Genomic DNA, 23,006 nt, shown 5'->3' on the forward strand with positions numbered 1-23,006 from the left:
GGTGCAGAGACTCAGAGAGCTGGCCTGCTCGTGCTATATCAATGTTCTGGGGAGCAGAGGCTCAGAGAGCTGGCCTGCTTGTGCTATATCAATGTTCTGGGGTGCAGAGGCAAGAGCTGGCCTGCTCATACAATATCGATGTTCTGGGGTGCAGAAGCTCAGAGAGCTGGCTGCTCGTGCTATATCAATGTTCTGGAGAGCAGAGGCTCAGAGAGCTGGCCTGCTTGTGCTATATAAATGTTCTGGCGAGCAGAGGCTCAGAGAGCTGGCCTGCTTGTGCTATATAAATGTTCTGGCGAGCAGAGGCTCAGAGAGCTGGCCTGCTCGCGCTAAATCAGTGTTCCGGGGTGCAGAGGCTCAGAGAGCTGGCTTGAGCTGGCCTGCTTGCGCTATATCGATGTTCTCGGGTGCAGAGGCTCAGAGAGCTGGCCTGCTTGTGCTATATTAATATCCTGGGGGTGCATAGCGCTGTCCTGCGTGTGAATGTTCTGGGGTGCAGTGGCGAAAGCTGGCCTGCTTGTGCTATATCAATATTCTGGGGTGCAGAGGCTCAGGGATCTGGCCTGCTTGTGCTATATTAATGTCCTGGGGGTGCAGAGAGCTGTCCTGCATGTGAATGTTCTGTGGTGCAGAGGCGAGAGCTAGCCTGCTTGTGCTATATCAATGTTCTGTGGTGCAGAGGCGAGAGCTAGCCTGCTTGTGCTATATCAATGTTCTGGGGTGCAGAGGCTCAGAGAGTTGGCCTGCTCGCGCTAAATCAATGTTCTGGAGTGCAGAGACTCAGGGAGCTGGCCTGCTTGTGCTATATCAATGTTCTGGGGAGCAGAGGCTCAGAGAGCTGGCCTGCTTGTGCTATATCAATGTTCTGGGGGGCAGAGGAGAGAGCTGGCCTGCTTGTGCTATATCAATGTTCTGGAGAGCAGAGGCTCAGAGAGCTGGCCTGCTCGTGCTATATCAATGTTCTGGATAGCAGAGGCTCAGAGGGCTGGCCTGCTCGTGCTATATCAATGTTCTGGAGAGCAGAGGCTCAGAGAGCTGGCCTGCTCGTGCTATATCAATGTTCTGGATAGCAGAGGCTCAGAGAGCTGGCCTGCTCGCGCTAAATCAATGTTCTGGAGAGCAGAGGCTCAGAGATCTGGCCTGCTTGTGCTATATCAATGTTCTGGGGTGCAGAGGCTCAGAGAGCTGGCTTGAGCTGGCCTGCTAGTGCTATATCAAAGTTCTGGGGTGCAGAGGCTCAGAGAGCTGGCTTGAGCTGGTCTGCTCATGCTATATCAATGTTCTGGAGAGCAAAGGCTCAGAGAGCTGGCCTGCTTGTGCTATATCAATGTTCTGGGGTGCAGAGGCAAGAGCTGGCCTGCTCGTGCTAAATCAATGTTCTGGGGTGCAGAGGCGAGAGCTGGCCTGCTCGTGCTATATCAATGTTCTGGGGTGCATAGGCGAGAGCTGTCCTGCTCGTGCTATATCAATGTTCTGTGGTGCAGAGGCTCAGAGAGCTGGCCTGCTCGTGCTATATCAATGTTCTGGGGTGCATAGGCGAGAGCTGGCCTGCTCGTGCTATATCAATGTTCTGGGGTGCAGAGGCTCAGAGTCGGCTTGAGCAGGCCTGCTCGTGCTATATCAATGTTCTGGGGTGCAGAGGCGAGAGCTGGCCTGCTCGTGCTATATCAATGTTCTGGGGTGCAGAGGCGAGAGCTGGCCTGCTCGTGCTATATCAATGTTCTGGAGAGCAGAGGCTCAGAGAGCTGGCCTGCTCGTGCTATATCAATGTTCTGGAGAGCAGAGGCTCAGAGAGCTGGCCTGCTCGTGCTATATCAATGTTCTGGGGTGCAGAGGCGAGAGCTGGCCTGCTCGTGCTATATCAATGTTCTGGAGAGCAGAGGCTCAGAGAGCTGGCCTGCTCGCGCTAAATCAATATTCTGGAGAGCAGAGGCTGAGAGAGCTGGCCTGCTCGTGCTATATCAATGTTCTGGGGTGCAGAGGCTCAGAGAGCTGCCTGCTCGTGCTATATCAATGTTCTGGAGAGCAGAGGCTGAGAGAGCTGGCCTGCTCGTGCTATATCAATGTTCTGGGGTGCAGAGGCAAGAGCTGGCCTGCTCGTGCTAAATCAATGTTCTGGGGTGCAGAGGCTCAGAGAGTCGGCTTGAGCTGGCCTGCTCGTGCTATATCAATGTTCTGGGGTGCAGAGGCTCAAAGAGCTGGCTTGAGCTGGCCTGCTCGTGCTATATCAATGTTCTGGGGTGCAGAGGCGAGAGCTGGCCTGCTTGCGCTATATCAATGTTCTGGGGTGCAGAGGCTCAGAGAGCTGGCCTGCTCGTGCTATATCAATGTTCTGGGGTGCAGAGGCTCAGAGAGCTGCCTGCTCGTGCTATATTAATGTTCTGGGGTGCAGAGGTCAGGCCCCCCACCTCAGTGTAAGAAGGGCTGCATACAGGGGGGGGGGGCTTAGACTCTGCACACTGGCAGAAAGCGGCTTCTGTGCTGAGAGTGGGGGATTACCGAGACGCTACGGACTCCTTCCTCTGGCGGAAGGACACACCTACTGAAGTGACTCTTAATCTGCTTTCTAGTAGCTTCTCTTCAGGCCCCGCCCTCTCCCCCGCCCCCTCCCGTAGACCTGCCCCTCTCCCTCTGAGGTGAGGACCCCCCAGCAGCCTTTGTGCTGCAGCCCCAGGCGAGGGGGCGGGCGGGCGGAAGCTGAGCCAATATCTAATGATAGATGATGTTCAATAATGGAGTCTCCGGAGCCTCTTTTGGGGGTGGGAGGACTGCAGTGCAGTGACGGAGGCGGACCCTCCCTGGACCCTGCTAGCAAAACACGGACACTGCAGCACCCTCTGCATATGGCTTTACAGCATCCCTTACGTCACTCATTGCCAGTGACAGCTCAGGGGGTCTGCGCGCCTGCTGCAGAGACCCCCGTGTATGCAGTGCAGTGACGGAGACGGCCCCTCCCTGGACCCTGCCAGCAAAACAATAACACTGCTGCACTGCTGCACACGGCTTTACAGCATCGCTTACGTCAGTCATTACCAGTGCCAGTTCAGGGGGTCTTCGCGCCTGCTGCAGAGACCCCCGGGTGTGCAGTGCAGTGACGGAGACGGTCCCTCCCTGGACCCTGCCAGCAGAACATAGACACTGCAGCGCCTGCTGCAAATGGCTTTACAGCATCCCTTACCTCACTCATTGCCAGTGACAGCTCAGGGGGTCTGCGCGCCTGCTGCAGAGACCCTCGTGTATGCAGTGCAGTGACGGAGACGCCCCCTCCCTGGACCCTGCCAGCAAAACAATAACACTGCAGCACTGCTGCACACGGATTTACAGCATCGCTTACGTCAGTCATTACCAGTGGCAGCTCAGGGGGTCTGCGCGCCTGCTGCAGAGACCCAGTGTATGCAGTGCAATGACGAGGCGGCTCCTCCCTGTGTCCTGTCAGCAAAATACTGACACTGCAGCACCTGCTGCATACGGCTTTACAGCATCCCTTACGTCACTTATTGCCAGTGACAGCTCAGGGGGTCTTCGCGCCTACTGCAGAGACCCCCGTGTATGCAGTCCGGTGACGGAGGCGGCCCCTCCCTGGACCCTGCCAGCAAAACACTGACACTGCAGCACCTGCTGTATCCATTACCTCACTCACTTCTGGTTAGAGGGCGCAGGGGGTCGGTGCGCCTGCTGCAGAGATCTGTGTGTGCAGCCCCTCCCCGGGTCCTGTGAGCAAAACACTAACACCGCTTCGCCTGCAGCATCCCTTACTATACTCATTACTACTGCCGGAAAGCTCATTCCTGCCTGTCTATGCAGAATGATAGCACTGTCGCGCCCACCACAATGTTCATTCCTAATAAAATAGCTCAGGGGGTTCATGCAAATGCGGCATACATAATCTGTGGGTCAAAGTCTCCAATCAACACAAAGTAGCACAAGGGGTTTAATGCAGCGGCTGCTAAGATACACTTGTACGCCACATGTTTTGCACTGATCACTGGGATAGGATTTTTGCACCTACTGCAGAGGCCGATTTGACACTGTGGCTCACAGATCCCGTTCCAGGTACAGTAGTTCAAGAGGTGAGTGTATCTGCGGCAGAGATCTGTTTGAACCCTGCAAGTGTGAGATAGATTCTTGTAACATAGTTCAGAGGCGTCTAGGGCCCTCCGAGATCCGTGTGCCTGCGGCCAGGTGAAACCCTACTAATATACCTTTACTGTTCATTCCCGGGTGTGTTTTGGCCACATGCAGCCTAGTGACCACACCGTCATCCGCTCCACTCAACACGCATGCACAGACGTCACCCATAGATTACACTGACACTTTCATTGTGGGTGAAGAACTGCTGCAGGTTTATTTCATACAACATAAGTATGACGATAAGTGGGTTATCTTACGGGCGATCCAGGGCAAGCAGCCCCTTGCTGCTCCGCCCGCCTGGCGAGCCAGCACGCACGGTGGGTCGATGCCCTGCAGTGCGGCACATATTTTCAGATCATCCTTTGGATCACGTGATCTGTCGCATACTCCCGCCCCTTTTGACGGGGGCGGAGCGTGTTGTGGCACACCCCCGGTTGGTTCAGGCCCCCCAACCGCCCGAAGGACTAACGGGGCGCCGTCGCGGTCTTCGCAGAACCTCCTTTGGCTCCCGGACCTTGGCTCGGGCACCCTTACTGTGCTGGACAGGGGTGCCCTTACTGTACCGCCTGTCGCAGAGGTACCCTTACTGTACCCTTCTGCCTCCAGATCGCCTTGTAACTCCGCCTGCAACGCAAGAAAAAATATTAAAACATTCCAATAGCGCGCTACCTCCGCTGCGCAGGGTAAGCGGAAAGGGTGGGAATGCGCGTGGCCAGGAGGAGCGCGCCGGAAGCAGAGGAAGATCAGAGGGGGTGAGGCGCCTAAAAAGGGGGGGCTAGCCTCGCCCACCCTAGTGGCACGCCTCCCCCGGACAATCCCATTTGGGGCCTCCCCTCCCCGAGGTGCGGCCTCACGCGAGGCGGAGCAAGGGGGGAGGCTCCGACGGGCGGCCACTAGAAGGCTGCCCTGCTGATGTCCCCCTGCGTGGGACGTGGGCAGCGGCATAGTGACCACACCGTCATCCGCTCCACTCAACACACATGCACAGACGTCACCCATAGATTACACTGACACTTTCATTGTGGGTGAAGAACTGCTGCAGGTTTATTTCATACAACATAAGTATGACGATAAGTGGGTTATCTTACGGGCGATCCAGGGCAAGCAGCCCCTCGCTGCTCCGCCCGCCTGGCGAGCCAGCACGCACGGTGGGTCGATGCCCTGCAGTGCGGCACATATTTTCAGATCATCCTTTGGATCACGTGATCTGTCGCATACTCCCGCCCCTTTTGACGGGGGCGGAGCGTGTTGTGGCACACCCTCGGTTGGTTCAGGCCCCCCAACCGCCCGAAGGCCTAACGGGGCGCCGTCGCGGTCTTCGCAGAACCTCCTTTGGCTCCCGGACCTTGGCTCGGGCACCCTTACTGTGCCGGACAGGGGTACCCTTACTGTACCGCCTGTCGCAGAGGTACACTTACTGTACCCTTCTGCCTCCAGATCGCCCTGTAACTCCGCCACAGCTCTGGGGAGGCTTCCGTCGCTGCCAGAGCCCCCCCTTCCTCCCTTTGCTGTTATAGGTGCCCTGCCCCTACGAGCTAGCTTTGGCGTATATGGCATGAAATCCTATTGTGATTTTCAATTGGGCCAACTAGGGTCATTCTGGCTCGGAAGTGTGTTTCCAACAGCTAAGCCCCAGTAAAGCAGGATGGAGGTAACGTGTGAGTTAACCGCCTTCCCTACGTTTCTCCACACAAGCTGACATCACGGGTGTCTAATGATGGGATGGGCACTAAAAGCTGTGAACATCAGACGGTATGGGGGCAACAGCCTCTGTCTTTGTACTCTCACCCAGCACACAGGAAACATACGCTCACTGTCCCTGGCTGCTTCGCGTCACTGCCCCTGAATGGTTAATGCCACAAACTTAGCTAGTGACAGCATTATTGGCAAGGGATTCGTTGAGACAATCTCGCCTCCCTACAGCAAGCTGATACACTTCAATTTAACAGGTTAACTGCTAACTGCCGTATTACCTTTTTGGCTATTAACCTTACATTTTCTTTCTCTCACGTCGTATTATTATCCTATTGTTTACTTTCAATGACCAATCTAGCAACATCTCCCTGGATTGGCCTCCCCACTGCCAATAATGGCCCAGCCTTCTGGGGATCATCTTAACTACCAAATAACACAGGTTTCTTTAAATATTCTTGCAAGTGAAGTTACATTAACTTAGATGATGGAGTCTTATTCTAGCCTTGTTCTTTAATTGGTCATGTAAATTCAAACTAAGATAAATATTATTGAAATATTTCGGTTCATTCCAACGTTTAATTCCTTAAAATTGAAGCTTCTTTCCTGAAGACGACATGTAATTTGCACCAGAATTTTTTTTTTTTTTTTCAGTTATAAAATTCAAAACCTAATGCTAACCACAACAATCGGGAACAGATGTGCAAATGTCTTTTTAACAGGCACTGAAAATGTTTACCGTTTCGTGTAATGTTGTTATATGATGTTGCTAGTGAATGTTATTGACTGAAACAACTTGCTATTTCAACAGTATGTCATCTACCTGTCTAACTAGCCATGTTTAGGAGTTTGCAGGAAGTCATGGACGTGGCCAGGTGAACCCTTCACGTCGCCACATTCATAATATCGTAGAATGGATAAAGAGAGCAATTTTTATTTTTATTTTTTTTTGAGTCCAAAACCAAATTACTTTCGGGATTTTCACCATAACCACTTGATGTGCCAATGGCTTGACTATTAGGCAATGTCCTTTTCGGAGGAGTACAGCTCACAGATATCATCCAACCAACACAGGGCATCTGTGAGTGACACAAAATATTTACAGCTCCTTGTGCTTACTAAATGAACCCGCTCCTCAGTTTCCAGCACACAATGCCCTTTAATGTCCTCTGGCCCTGGTGCCTATCAAACCATGTGACAGCCTCTGTCACCTTCATACGATAAATAAACGAACTTCTCACGGTCGTAGAAGAGGCAAGCCAGGCTAAGTCTCGGTAGACCATATCACTCTGTGCTCTCCCTTGTCTCCCTGTGGCACCGGGAGAATAAACTTAAAGATGTTAAGTATGACACACAAACCCAGGCCTTCCCCATGTCTCAAAACAGCTCAGGCTGCTGACTGTTCTGTATAGACTAAGCTGCCACTATGACTGAGAGTTGCAGAAAACCTTACACCAGCTGTTTCCGAATAGCAAGGCTAAATATGAAGGCAGCAGCATCTCTTGACTTAAGCGTGGAACTCGCACTAATAAATAACTTCAAGATGTTATGTAAGACACACAGACCCAGGCCTTCAGCTTGTCTCAAAACCGCTCAGGCTGCTGATTTTTCTGTATGGACTAAGCTGCCACTACAAGCTGCCCATTGCATTATGGTTGAAACTGGGTTTTGGCTGGACCTTTGACCTATTTGTACTCCTGCTACCAAGATAACACATATATATACACATATATACCCTCCCTTATCCTGTTGCACCACTCGGGACACATAACTTTGTCACTTCGTACCTACAGGCATGGAGCTACTGCCAAAGAGATTCCCCCCTAGTACCAGATAACCCTAATAAATGCTGGAATTTTGGGACAAGATACCAGAGAACCTATGTAAGCGCTTTCTGGTGCGTGTGAACCCATGTCATTGCGATCAGTAACTGTTGCTCCGTTTGAGCAAAAACATGCCACTTTATTCATTCAGTCATTTAATCAGCACAGCATGCTGGAGATAGAGGAATATGTGGCCGGCCCAACGATATACAAGTGAGCCGCGGTATTGCATGGTTCCAGAGACATGGCTGAGTGAAGCGGCCTCACGACTTTTGTGACCGTACAGTGCAGGTGCGACTGCCCCTCAAAATTTAATTCAACTGACAACACAAGCTGAAGCCCTACATGTGTACATATGAAAAGCTGATGTATTGCCAGTGGCGCAGGAGTCTCATGTAGGCATTAAACTGGTCTCTAAAAAGTATCATCATCATGACTTGAAGTTGTATAAAACCACTGGCCCTCAAACACTGCCTAAGGACATAAGAGATTTGGGTTTTTATCCTATTAAGTGCGTGCCTATGCACGATGATGCCGGGCCGACACCGGGCAATTGGCACTGGTGCACCACAATGCAAGCTTGCCTATATCACAAGAAAACCTTCCCCAATTTGGCCATACACACGACCGCCTCTAGTGTCCTGCAATCAGCTATTCCGAGTCTGGCTAACGAAAACGACCATTGGCCCAAAGGTAAAACTACAAAAAGCTAGACCCATTGTGCTTCCCAATGCCAGTCATGCCTAAATTGCAGCAGCAATGCGAGAGCCCCACCACATTGTCTGAATCTTCCTGGCCGCCCCCAAGGAGGCATTGCACAGGAGATGCACATAGGAAATGCTCTGGGACGGAGGACTGCTGTCTGGCTGCAATTAAAAGGCCCGACAGTAACGAATATTCCATACTCCCACCGCTAATAGAAAGGACTGGGCAGCAGGCAATAGCAATCTTAAGGAGATTGAATTCCTCAACGCATGCTGTAGTGGTACGCTCTAAAATTAGAACGACAGTGCTAACTGGAAGTCTGTCCCCAGCGCCGGAGCTGAACAATAAGAGGAGGTGCCATGCCCCAAGAACCACCCACTCACACTTAGCTTAGTGTCAGGGCCCTCCCTGACACCACCCGTCTCCAACCTTGATCTAGTAAGAACCAAGCTCGCTACCCCCGCACATTTCAGCCAGCCAGAAAGTCACCGAAAATACAATACTGCCGCCAAACACCTATGGTGTCACACAGACTTATTTTACGGTATTTTGGAGACACAGGCGGCTGCTGTAGAGATCTAGCTGTGTCAGTCCAGACTAGGGCTATCAACTAACTGGCTGGACACTCAAAGATATTTCATTTTGGGGCATAGTACTGTTAATAAATACCCCATTCTTCCTACACTTCCTTTATTTGCCAGGTTTCCCTTTCAGAAATTCTACTGATGTCATCGTTATCATGTAACACATCACGTTTCATAAATGTATTTTGATATGACGCTAGCATGCAGGTGACCAATGAACGTTCCACAGAATTCCATTTGCACGATCATCACTTCTACTATTGTTAGGAAAATAAATGTATACAGTCACGGTAATTGGACGGTATGTCAAACACACATCAAAGTTCTTCTCCCTTACTGTGGTGGTTTAAAAGATTGTATGCCACATCGTTTGGATTTGGTATTCTGGTGGATGACAAAATTCCTAGTGAAAGTATTTTTTGCCTTGAGAGTTTCGGACTCATATTAAAATAGTCCTGGTGACTACGGCAGTCTGCGCATGTGCAGAGGTGCCCTTTTTTTTGGGGTTTTTTTTTTTTTGCACGTTTGACTGACTCGAGTCTGCCTCCAATGTTTATAGTGTCCTAGTAGCCCCCCCCCCATCGGAGTACGTGTTGTTGGCTGAGCCGCTGGATCATTCGCCTTTAGTGGACCCCCACCAGTGATAGTTATGGGTAAAGGCAAGGCCTCTTGGGTGCCTGGCTCAAACACCATTACACCGTCACAAACTACACCGCGCCGAGGCGGCCCCCCACAGATTAACCTGGCAGTCGGTGCCCCTGAAAAGGGGGATTCCTTGGAGGGGGGAAAGATCCCGCACTGCTCCGGAACACCAGATATAAATGGTCTCTCTCAGTGTCAATGTATTTATTATGTGCAGACCAGGGCTTGAGTGGGATGAAAATAGGGGTCTCATAAAGGGGGCGTGGCCAATGTAATTAAGGGCATGGCTTAACCCACGTACGCTCAGGATCTATGCCTTGACTAGTGTGCCGCCAGACTCGTAAATATAACAAGTAACATCATACCTACAACAAATCAGGACTGTTCGCTTTGTCAATGGTTGTAGTTGCATAAGATAAATAAGTAGCACTCGAGATGGGCCACAATCCTTACTCCCGCTAGAGCAGACCAGGGCTGGGACACGGGCTGGAACCTACAGGCAGACCGGGTGGGGGGCGAGGGACCCATGTGACCGCCCAGCTTGATACGCACCGCTCCCTCACAACAGTCAGGCCCCCCTCTATTCAAATCAAAAGAAAAGAAATTTAAAGTGCCGGTTGGATTTTGATTCCCCGGCTATTTTAGGGTCACACGAGCACATGAGAACACAAAACACTTTATTAGATGAATATTGTACCCGGCAACCTAGTTGTTCATTGGCTGTAGGGGCGCGCTACCGCAGTCGCAAATCAGGTTAAAGGGCTGTCCGACTATCTGCTTGATTCAGGACCGGACTCGGCCCCCAAGGAGCTCCTGTGCTGTGCTCCTCTTCCCACCCCCAGAACACAAAAAGGACCCATGCGTGAGGAATTGGCTTCCTGGCTTCCAGTAGCTTCCCCCAGATTCCAGCAAGGCCGCAATTAGAATTTAATCCGGCACAGCCGTATAGTGTCGAGTCTTGCCTTTTGGATAAATAAGCGAGCAAGGTCATGTGCTAAGTCTAGGCTCAAACACCGACCCGACCATATGGTACCTACTGCCGCTAGGACAGCAGAACAGCAATGGAAAGCATTGTCTGTTTTCCTCGATAGGAAAGAGTTTAACCGTGACATAATGGGGGGGGGTGTTTTGGCGCGAAGGGACGGCTGAAACGTTACTCGACCTCCCCAACACAAGCAACCACACGCGGCCGAAGCGGCCCCCGTGCACCAACCGCAAAACCCTTATTCTTGGCCGCCCTGCAACGCCGGACTCGCACCGCTCAAAATGCCTATAAACCCGCCGCATTGCCCCTCGACTGCGCGGGACCCCCACTTGCGCCCTCCCCCACCCATGGCCATCCGAACCACAGGGCCCCGTCAACCTGGTCATGCCCAGGGACAGGGCCGGGGTGGGAGGGGGGTAACAAGACTCACCGTTGTTTGTTGGTGTGTGAAAGCACGACAACGCTGGAGGGCCCCGATCGCAATCGCGTGGTACGGACGGCAAACGCGTGGCCAGGAAGAAATGCGCGTGGCCAGGAGGAGCGCGCCGGAAGCAGAGGAAGATCAGAGGGGGTGAGGCGCCTAAAAAGGGGGGGCTAGCCTCGCCCACCCTAGTGGCACGCCTCCCCCGGACAATCCCATTGGGGGCCTCCCCTCCCCGAGGTGCGGCCTCACGCGAGGCGGAGCAAGGGGAGAGGCTCCGACGGGCGGCCACTAGAAGGCTGCCCTGCTGATGTCCCCCTGCGTGGGACGCGGGCAGCGGCATTCTCTCGAACGTACACTTATTATATTGCTAACAGGTGGGGTAGGTTGGGTCTAGAGAGAAACCAGATATAATAACCAGGGGTTGGATGGGCTAGATGGAAAGCTAACACAACCCCATCGGTTATTTGCAGGCACCGTCATTACTCCAAGCTCAGGTCTTCCTGTCTCAACCCTTGCTGGGTGAGATGCCATCTCCTCCTACGAGAATGGGTTTCATACTTAAGCTAATGAACTACAAACATGGCTGACTTCCACTTCCTGCCGGGGTTGTATATAGAGGAAGTCGCCAAACTTCACTTCCCGACCAAACCATGCACAGTCAAAAAGAAGATCTGAAAGATTCCTCGGTTGTGTCCTCAACACCTGGAGCGACAGGGAGGGGGGCAAACTAGCTCTGTGACGAGGAAGACCTGAATTCGGAGTAATGAAGATTGCGTCTTCATCCTCCCAGTCTTTTGCTGGGTGAGATCCTTCTCAAGCAAAATAAACCAGAGAACAGCAAGCACTAGAGCATTGAACAGAAGGAAATTAAGAATCATGCAGTTCCCCGGAAACTGATGATGCTTCACCTCCCACCCGGAGATGGCGGAGATTCATAAATCTGTGTGTGCGCCCAAGTGGAGGCCATAGGCCATCCTTCAATGAAGCGCCGATATTCAACATCGGCCGGGAAACAGAAATGCCCCTGAGCCATCTTCCCTGAACTGCACCTGGGAGTGACCGATTCTCCTTCTTGTCAATGAAAATAATAAGTCAGTTCAGCCAGTTGCCCAGAGTAGAAGTGGATAGGCGCCGATCTTTTTATTAATTTCTTTTTATTAATTTATTTGGTTGTTTGGAATACAGTTCAAACAAGTATCCATAGTCCCATTATGGCACCAGGCCCCACCCTTACCACAACAGAGTATGCATGCATAAATAAATACACAACACAACTTTTGTTTGGGAAAAATATTGCTGCAGGTTTATTCCATACAAAAGTATGCAATATGGTGGGTTATCTTACGGGCGATCCAAGGGCAGGCAGCTGTATAAACCTATGCTGCCCTGCCCGCCTGATGAGCCACGCACTGTGGAGAAACCAATCAGCGCTCCCCTTATGGGGGGTGATCCCTTTACTGGATCACGGGTGATCCCCTGACTGGATCATGTGACACATTGGTCCCTTATTACTCACGCCCTTTTCAGGGCGGAGCGTAGCAAGGCGAACCCCCGGTTGTTCAGGCCCACAACCGCCCGAAGGACTAACAGGGCGCCGACGTAGTTGTTCCAGGACCCTCCACACGAGGTTCCTGTGATTTGGCTCTGGCACCCCTATTGTGCTCTTGCAGAGGTAAACTTTCTGTACCCATATGCTTCCAGATCGCCCTGTAACTCCGCCTGCAACGACAAAGAAAAACATTACAACATCCTATGTAATTCGCCTGCCAACCCCACGCCGGGTAAGCGGTAGGGTGGGAGACGGCGTGTCCGGCGCAAAGAGGACGCCAAGATGGCCGGGGGAGGCATAAATACCTCCCCCTCCTCTGTGTGCCGGAAGTGACGTAGCTGGTCAGGGGACTCCTCCCATAGTCCCCCGTCTTAGTGGGGGTGGGGGAGTGCCAAATGCGACTAAGGGTGGCCGCCCGCGTATGGTGGCCCCCTGCGGGGGCCGCGGGCAGCCGCAGATATTAGGCACACCCACAATTTCATACATTAAATATCAAATTCATTTCCCCAAAGCCACGATTTATCCTAATCCAAAATGTTTTGTGAAATTAGAATTCTTAATTTTCAAACTCATTCGCGAGGCACTTATTTCCACAGATGCCCACTCTTAGAGTATGGGGCAATAAAGTGACCGTGCAGAAACAATACCAACAAAGATACAGGCAGGCAAATAACCGCCTGTTTAAAAATGCATCGAACTGGCTAATGCCTGAGTACAACACATGATTAACATTCTTGGACCTGATGCCCTGACTCAGCATATTCACATATTCTCGACTTTCCTGACTCCTATAAATATACCACAGTAAGTGAGATACATTCGACAAGAAAGTGACAGTGCAATACCAGTTTCAGAATCTGACCAAACATTACTAAACTGGCCTGAGCTATGCGGGGCTCGTAATGCCACCCCAATGCAGTGTGTGTAACCAGAATAAAATGACAGGGCAAAACATGCAAATCTTGCCCAGATAGTCCAAATGTCACAAATAATACCTGTTCTTTCCTGAAGGCGGGTGCTCTTTCTACACATGGCAGGGTATTGTGAAGAGCTAGGGTGTGCAGACTCTCCTGTAATGGAGAGCAGCCGTAGTCTGTGCAGGTAACAGCAGTGGGACCGCGTGGGGGGATTTCAAAGGATGATGCTGAGAGAAAATTAAATAAATACATAATTTTCCCTCAGCATCGTCCCTCGAAATCCCCCCAACGGGGCCCCACTGCCCCACCGCTGTTACCTGCGCGGACCGAGGCTGATATAGAGGATGTGGATGGAAAATAGACTGGAAGTAAAAAGGACCTCATTCATGGGGATTTGGCGTAGGACAGCTCAAGCAAGTCACCTTGCTGCATTGCCCTACGTCAAAGTGAAAGGGCAGGATCGCTCTGTATTTATCCAATACTGTGCATTCCTGTTCTTTCTACCTGCCCTGGTGCTATTTTGACTGCCTAAGGCCAAAGAAGGCCCTTTTGCATCATGGTGCAAGGGTACCTGTGTTGTCGACAGGATTGTTTAAGTGCAGGTAGGGGCACCTTCCTGCACAGAAACAATCCATTGAGGTATATTCTTCTATGTGTGCTGCAGAATGCAGTAAGCATAGAAAGAGGAATAAACAAGGAGAAATGAAGTTATTTCTCCTCGTTACGCCTCACCTTGGGAGGCGTAAGGTATTATAAATATGCCACAAGTCCAGAGACACGTGAAAGTCAGAAGGCACTCTGGCAATGTTGGGCTGGGACTGAAAATAGGCCGGGCAACAAACTAAACGTGGCCCCCAATAGTGAATTAGGAAGATAAAAAAGTCACTCATGTTACCAAATCGGGGCAGTTTTGAACTAGTAAAGGCACGCGCTAAAATTTTTGTGTGATATGGAAGACTGCATGGATTTGAGATTGCTGCAGGAAATGAACAGTAGGGGTGGGCATAACACATAATTCTGTGTAGTGTTATCAAAATGAATTACCTACCAATTTTGTGAGATTAGAAGGAACTTCGCAAGAAGAGTAATTCTGCATTTAGAGCTATTTTCTTAGCGCAAAATAACCCTTTGTGTCCAAAATGGATGGCAGGGTGCATTTTGCGCTAAGAAAGAGTACTATTTCTGCCCCGACCAGCCGTGAGGGGAACGGCCATCATTTACTTTCCATAAAGCCACATCCTGCTGTGCGTGGGCTAGCTGTACCGCCGCACTGCCGCAACACCGTGAGTGGAACGGCCAGGCGGTAGAACTACCACTCCCAGGAGGCCCTGCATGGCGCAGGAGACAAGCGTCACCGGAGGACGCCTGAAGCCGTCATAACCAGCGCGTCCCCTCCGCATCGCGGGACGTGCTATTGCTGCCCAGACCAACCGTGAGGGGAACGGCCATCATTTACTTTCCATAAAGCCACATCCTGCTGTGCGTGGGCTAGCTGTACCGCCGCACCGCCGTGAGTGGAACGGCCAGGAGGCAGAACTACCACTCCCAGGAGGCCCTGCACGGCACAGGAGACAAGCGTCACCGGAGGGCGCTTGAAGCCCTCATAACCAGCGCGCCCCCTCCGCATCGCGGGACGCGGGTGGGCGAAGCCCGGGCCAAGGGCGGGCCCGTTTGAGCCCGTTAGAGATCGGAAGAGGCCGGGCCCCCCTTCCAAGTTCAGCGTTCCCCAGGTTAGTCTCTGTTAATTTATTCCGTCCCCCGAAGGCCTCCAATTCGTGGGATTATTATTGTTATTGCGCCTTGCCAAAATGAACATTTGTGAGGGAAAGGGTAGATCTGCACTACCTGGCAGAAGCGTGGTAGGGACTCTGGACCAATTTATAATTAGAGCGAGCTCAGTTCTAGCCCAAGAGATTGCATTGACCAAGCGACGTCTCTCCCTAGATCCCTTACAAACCAAAAGATCATCGCTGGGTGGTTTGATGTCTGCACGTACACCTGAATGCTGTTCGGCCTCTGATATTGACCCCTATGACCAGGTGAAAAATGCTAGCTATTCTTCGCATGTGCCTCTGGATATTTCCACAACAATGGAGGTTCCAAACAGTTCTTTGCCTGCGGTAGTGGCTCAAGAGGGCAGACTCAGTGGTATATCTTCACGCATTTCCACAAGGTCGGTGCTCAAACCTAAAACTCTAACTATGGACTTAACTTCGGAGTCTCCATCAAAGAGGAAGAAGGGAGGGGGCCCACAAAAACAAAAAAATTTAAAAATCCCAAAAACTAATAGGAAAGGAGGGATCTCGCCCCCATTGTTGACAGTGCCTCTACCCCTCACCTGTACCGCTGTTGCTTCAAATTCGGATGTACTAGGTGCTCCCCCGCCGAAGTTTATGATACCTTACTGGCTAAAGTGGGGGTACTTCTTGTGACATCTCTAACCCCTATCCTCGATAGACTGATACTGATCGTGGAAAGACTAACAAACTTTGAATTGCATGTTGTGGCTAATTTGCGTATTATTAAGGACTCCTTGGAAAAAAATAATCGGCCCTCTGAAGTAATAACGAATGTCCTGTGCAATTCTGTAACCCCTAAATCTCCACCCGCAATTCCCGTAACATCAATTTTATTGCCTTTACCAATTAGCGGGAATGGTGGGGTGGGCATAGACCCGTATGTTGCCTTAGTACCTTTGGGTGGTCAGGTAGATGAGATAGGGAATATGTCCAGCGAGTTTGCTCAGTACATCCTGAGCACTCCAAGGAGGGAGGGTAGTAGATGTCGTAGATCTCAAGGTATGACAGTAACTAATCCCACACAAAATCATTCTATTCGTGGGATGGGTAATCAATCTAATTCTGCCCATGTGCCTTCTGCCCGTGACCCTCCTGTTGTGCATAATGGGTTGGGCTCTAGTATAGATGTAAATGGTTCTAGAGTTTTACACCTACCACCGGCCGCCGCTCCTTTGGTGGTGGTCTTAAGGAATGTACCGACCCTACAAGTGGGACAGATGGAATCTACTGATCAGTTAATGGCTAAAACAATGCATTGGGTCTCTGCTCAATTGAAGGCAGCCGGGGTACGGAGCTGGGATATTTGTAATCATATGATCATGGCACGACGTACATCCTGGGTTGGTAACTCTACAAAGAAAGGGTGGGGTGACTGTGTAGTGGCCAACTTTAACAATGAGCACATTGTTAGATTCTTACTGGACCATTTAGGGAGTAGAAATGAAAGGCACAATTCCGGGAAAATATCCCTTCTGTCTTTGGGGTTTTTCTATAGACCCCGCTACCTTTTGTCTCGGGGGGGGGGGGGGGTCGATCAATACCTTCCAGATCTACAGGTAGTTTCTTTGACCTAAATTTAGCCAATATATTTGCTCCCTTCTCAGGTTTAGATGCATGCGATTGACTGCCACCTGTAGTTCTATCTGTGAGAGAGGATTCTTGTAACGCCCTGAACGTCTCAGGATCGTTTAACAGACACGATAATGAGGACGCAACCACTTGTGAAGGGTTAGTTATTTTAATGAAGGCAAAAACAATACAACGAATAAACAAAAGTTATAGTCACTGGAATCCTCCAGGCTAAGTACGTTACCAGCCCACAGCACGGATGGTCCTAACCGTCCTCTGCATATACGCCGATCCCGGCGTATGCCAACAGAGGGCAGAAATGAAATGGCCGACAATGCCAATCGGTAGGCTGTGAGGGGCACGACGAGTGTTGGGGAGAATCGAGGAGTCAGGGAAACACCCAGCCGGGGTCTCTACCTGAAGGGAGCAGCCGCTCAACCTCTTCCTCCGACTGCACCGGGACGCGGAGTCACCTCCTGGTGATGCGTCACCGATACCCCAATCAAAAGCAAGAAGACTGAACCGAGAGCAGCCGCTCGATCGATCCTGTGGACTTCCGAGTCTGTAACGCGGCAAACACCTCCTGGTGTGCGTTACAGCTGGCAGTCCCTGTATCTCTGGTCGGGCTGGGAGTTACGACTCCAACCAGCAAAAGCGCCACTGCGCTTTGACTCAGCCGAGTCAAAAAGCGAAGCTCAATGGTTGACCGGTAGAGCTTCCGGGTCCTTCACAGGTGACGATGGGGCAAGACACGGCCCAGGGAGTAACGACTCGACCTACCTCCGTTCTTGCCTTACTGGAGCACCACTCCGGAACACTGCTCTTCACGAAGCAGGTACGTCGGTGTAAACACAATATCCGACAGCCTTGTACCTCCCGGTTCCTCCCTTTATAGGGCGTGTTTTCCTTGAGTTATGTAACAGCTCTCCTGTTTACATAAGGGCGTGTTTCCCCTTGAGTTATGTAACAGCTCTCCTGTTTACATAAGGGCGTGTTTTCCCTTGAGTTATGTAACAGCTCTCCTGTTTACATAAGGGCGTGTTTTCCTTGAGTTATGCAACAGCTCTCCTGTTTACATAACCTCTCAACCGCTAAGCATCCTGGGAGATGTAGTCCGTTTACGCTGGTTACCGTTTTCCTCCCCTCGCATGACAGGAATTCTTGACAGTACATCCTCCCTCTCAGCGGCTCCCCACGGGTCCAGCGCTGGCAGGAAAACGCCGATGGAACAAGGAGACCAAGCGCGGAGCATGAACCCCTTCAGCCGGTTCCCATGATTGCTCCTCCGGGCCATAGCCTTTCCACGCAACCAGGTACCACAGCTTCCCCCTGCGCCATTTGGACGCCCGTATGCCCGACACTTCATACTCCACCTCCGACTCCACGCATACCGGCCTAGGTGTCCCAGACGGCTTGGAGGGTGCTGGTTTGAGCAATGATACATGAAAGACAGGGTGTATCCGCAATGACTGGGGCAAGCACACCTTCACGTTCACGGGACCCATACACTTGGTAATGCGATAGGGGCCCATGTACTTGGGATGGAACACACTGTTCTTTCGAAACCTCATGTTTCTTGTGGATATCCAGACGTAGTCTCCAGTGCGGTACAGTGGCCCGGGCCTTCTCTTCCTGTCGGCCGCAGCCTTGTATCGTCTCTTGGCCTCTATTAGGACAGCCCTTGAGCGCATCAACGTGTCTTTTATGTGTGCCACCCTGTCCGCTGTGGCGGGAATCCTGTCCTCTCTGAACGGATGTAGAAATGGCAAGAACCTGGGATGTTGGCCATAGTTGCTATAGAACGGAGATGACTGTGTGGAGCTGTGAGTGGCGTTGTTATAGGCTATCTCTGCAACCCATAGCAAGTCGACCCATTCTTCCCTGCCCTGGTCCACAAAACATCGCAGATACTGTTTGAGCGTTTGGTTCAGGCGCTCGGTCTGGCCGTCCGTTTGAGGGTGGTAGCTGGTGGACAGGGCGGTCTTAACATGCAGCGCAGTGCACCAAGTCTTCCAGAATTGCGCAGTAAACTGCGACCCCCGGTCCGACACGATCACCCCAGGTAATCCATGCAGTCGTACCACATTCTTTAGGAGTAGTGACGCCAATTCCCCGGCCGTAGGGACTCTCTTGCAGGGGATGAAGTGCCCCATTTTCGTCAAGTAATCCACCACCACCAGTATTGCCGTCATCCCCTGGTCTACCGGTAGGCCCACCACTAAGTCCAGTGATATGCTATCCCATGGTCTATCCGGGGTCGGAAGTGGATGTAAGAGCCCTTGGGTTCGGCCATGGTCGGCCTTCATGGTAGCACACGTAGGACACTCCTGTCCCCACCTCCTGACATCCACTCTCATGGTTGGCCACCAGAAATGCCGTCCCATGCTAGCCACCGTTTTTTCAAAGCCCAAATGACCTGCGCATGGAGAGTCATGGCACCAGATGAATGCTTGTTTCCTTAGCCTAGGCGTGGGTATCAACAGGCACCTGCCCTTCAGGGGTATCCCGTCCTTCAGCTGCCATTCTCTGTGACTGAGGAGCCACCTCCGCCATGCGAATGACCTGATCCCTCTCTTTATTCCCCTCAGGAAAGTATCCGGTTGGATAACCCCCAATACCATCCTCGGGAAATGATGGAACGCTCGGTCGCAGGCAATGGTTCCTTAACTGCAGATTGACGGGACAGGGCGTCCGCCTTCCGGTTTTCCGTCCCCGGCCGATATGTGATGCGGAAGTTGAACCCCGCAAAGAAGATCATCCACCGCAGCTGCCTGGGAGAAAGGTGTCTTGTGGCCGTCATGAACTGTAGATTCCGATGGTCCGTGTACACCGATACCACATGTCTTGCCCCCATCAACCAATGCCTCCATTCGGTGAAGGCGTCCTTGATTGCGAGAAGCTCCTTCTCCGCAATATGGTAGTTGCGTTCGGCGTCGTTGAGTTTGCGGGACATGTACGCAACGGGATGAAGCACCCCTGTGTCGTGGTTGCGTTGGGACAAGATAGCCCCCAGCGCCACATCCGAAGCATCCGCTTCCACCACGTAGGGGAGATCCGGATCGGGGTGAGCCAACACCGGCGCCTTACCAAAGGCGCTTTTCAGGGCCTCAAAGGCTGTGTTCGCTTCAGGGGACCAGACAAACTCCTTGGACTTCCTCAGTAGCTGTGTGATTGGGGCCACCAATCCTGAAAATCCATCTATAAACCGCCTGTAAAAGTTGGCGAAGCCAATGAAACTTTGGACGTCCTTCACGCTTTGGGGCACCGGCCATTCTTTCACCGCCTTGATCTTTCGTTCTGCCATCTCTTGTCCCTCTGGACTCAGCATCACTCTGAGGAATTCCACGGACGTGACGTGGAAGTCACACTTGCTGAGTTTACAAAACAGCTTGTTTTCCCTCAGCTTTTGGAGCACAGCATTGACGTGGTGTACGTGCTCCTCCACACTGGACGAGTAGATGAGGATGTCGTCGATATATACGACCACGTAGATATCCAACTCCTCTCTGAATACCTCATTCAAAAAGTACTGAAAGGCTGCCGGGGCGTTGCACAGACCGAACGGCATGACGAGGTACTCAAAAAGGCCGAACCTGGTCTTAAAGGCGGTCTTCCACTCGTCTCCGTCCCTCATGCGCACCAGATGGTATGCCCCTTTCAAATCCAACTTGGTGTAGATACGAGCTTTCTTGACCTGTTCCAGCAGTACACTGATGAGAGGCAAGGGGTACCGATTCTTTATGGTTATCGCATTCAATGCCCTAAAGTCCACACAGGCTCTCAGCTCCCCATTAGCTTTCGGGATGAAGAAGAGTGGCGAGGCGGCCGGAGACTTGGACGGGCGGATGAATCCTAGCTTGAGGAGTTTATCCAGGTACCCCCGGAGATGCACGTTTTCAGGCTCCGTCAGGGCATACAGCCTGCCGCTGGGAACGCTGGCCCCTGGCACCAGGTCGATCTGGCAGTCAAACTGTCTATGTGGTGGTAGCACTTCCGCCTTCACCTCATCAAATACATCCTCAAAACTGTGATAAGCCTGGGGGAGAGCCACATCTTTTTCTGCCGCTGTAGCCACCGTCTGACTCCCGCTCTCATCTGCGTCAAGGGATTCCGTTCTTTTTCCACAATGCAGGATGCAATACGGTGACGTCATTTCGACGCGATGTGTTGGCCAATCCACAGAGGGGTTGTGTTTCTGTAGCCACGGCAATCCCAATATGACGCCATATTGGGGCGCTCGGATGATGTTAAAATCGATTTGTTCCAAATGGTTCCTCCCATATCTCATCGGAAGGACCCCCGTGTGCTGCCCGATGGGCCCCGTCACCAATCGCCTTCCGTCTACAGCATAGACGTCTTCGGGTACAGCTTTGGGAAGAAGCACTAGCCCTAGCCTGCATGCCTCGTTGTGGTCCATAAACATGCCAGTGGCCCCTGAATCCACCATGGCCACAACGGGTATCCACTGGTCATGCACTCCCACGTGCACCGTGAGAAACAGGTGTCGGTGTCCCTTAGTGACCGAGTTGGAGAGTGAAGGGATGGATGAGTGACTCCGAGATGCCCCTTCTTTGGTCTGGGAGTCCTCTAGTTTTCCGCCGGTATGTCCACCACGGCTGTTACCGACCGGTTGGCCCGATAACGTGACGTCTTCGGTTTGGCAGGGCATTCACGTACGTAGTGGCCTTTTTTGCCACAATATAGGCACAATCCTTGTTTACGGCGTGACTCTTTCTCCGTGGCTGTGAGGCTCGCTCGTATTGCGCCGATGTCCATGGGTTCTCCCTTGGATGCGGTGGAAGTTTCAGGACTTCCCACCGTCACATAGGATGGAAGGGATTTTCCTTTTCTCCCATGATCCCCTTTTCTTTCACTCAGCCTATGTTCCAGCCGTAATACCAGGTTGATAAGGCCCTCACATGTCTTGGGTTGAGGGTCAATATGAGCCACGGCGTCTTTGAGCTCATCGCACAGCCCGTGATGGAAGAGCGCCGTCTGTTTAGCAACAGGCCACTTGGTTTCCGCAACTAGCCGTCGGAACGCGTTGAGATACTGCACCAGGTCGTTGGATCCCTGTCTCAACTCAAGCATTTCACGGTCCGCCGTGTACGAGTCAGCCCTTCTGTCGAATACCTTCAGGAATTCCTCGCGAAAAGCACCCCAATCACATAAGATGGGGTCGTCCCTGCTCACCAGAGGTACGGCCCATTGTGCCGCGTTTCCAGCCAAATAGGAAATAAGGAAAGCCACACGAGCCTGACTCGTGGGGAACGCCTTTGGTTTGCACGATAAATGTAGCGCCACTTGTGTGAGGAATACCTGCACTGTGTTAGGATCCCCACTGTACCTCTCTGGTGTTGCCAAGGGGATGGCTACCGGCATTTCCACTACTACCGCAGGGGTCTGGTTCGTGAGGGAGGTGCTGGGCGTGAGCGGGTCCAATTGGATAGCATCCAGTCTGGCTTTTACATCGGCTGTTTCTTGCCTAGAGGCAGCCACTTCAACTTGCACGGTCGCTAAAGCAGCCAGCACATCATCAAGTGTTGCCATGTCTGTTATCGACCGGGAGACAGTTAGTGTTATTACGGTCGGATATTTTGTAACGCCCTGAACGTCTCAGGATCGTTTAACAGACACGATAATGAGGACGCAACCACTTGTGAAGGGTTAGTTATTTTAATGAAGGCAAAAACAATACAACGAATAAACAAAAGTTATAGTCACTGGAATCCTCCAGGCTAAGTACGTTACCAGCCCACAGCACGGATGGTCCTAACCGTCCTCTGCATATACGCCGATCCCGGCGTATGCCAACAGAGGGCAGAAATGAAATGGCCGACAATGCCAATCGGTAGGCTGTGAGGGGCACGACGAGTGTTGGGGAGAATCGAGGAGTCAGGGAAACACCCAGCCGGGGTCTCTACCTGAAGGGAGCAGCCGCTCAACCTCTTCCTCCGACTGCACCGGGACGCGGAGTCACCTCCTGGTGATGCGTCACCGATACCCCAATCAAAAGCAAGAAGACTGAACCGAGAGCAGCCGCTCGATCGATCCTGTGGACTTCCGAGTCTGTAACGCGGCAAACACCTCCTGGTGTGCGTTACAGCTGGCAGTCCCTGTATCTCTGGTCGGGCTGGGAGTTACGACTCCAACCAGCAAAAGCGCCACTGCGCTTTGACTCAGCCG

At 51.9% G+C, this 23,006-nt stretch overlaps 1 long non-coding RNA gene across 1 annotated transcript in view; it reads left to right on the forward strand.

Annotated features, from left to right (window-relative positions):
* Nucleotides 1–2,731: 2,731 nt before the first annotated feature.
* Nucleotides 2,732–23,006, forward strand: part of LOC146813706 (uncharacterized) — a 37,920-nt gene continuing 17,645 nt past the window's right edge. Inside the window, exon 1 of the long non-coding RNA XR_014962430.1 lies at nucleotides 2,732–4,070. This is a non-coding gene — a long non-coding RNA (uncharacterized LOC146813706). The remainder of the gene's footprint in view (nucleotides 4,071–23,006) is intronic.

The sequence above is a fragment of the Triturus cristatus genome, chromosome 6 (assembly GCF_964204655.1).
Source record: "Triturus cristatus chromosome 6, aTriCri1.1, whole genome shotgun sequence".
Lineage (NCBI taxonomy): Eukaryota > Metazoa > Chordata > Amphibia > Caudata > Salamandridae > Triturus > Triturus cristatus.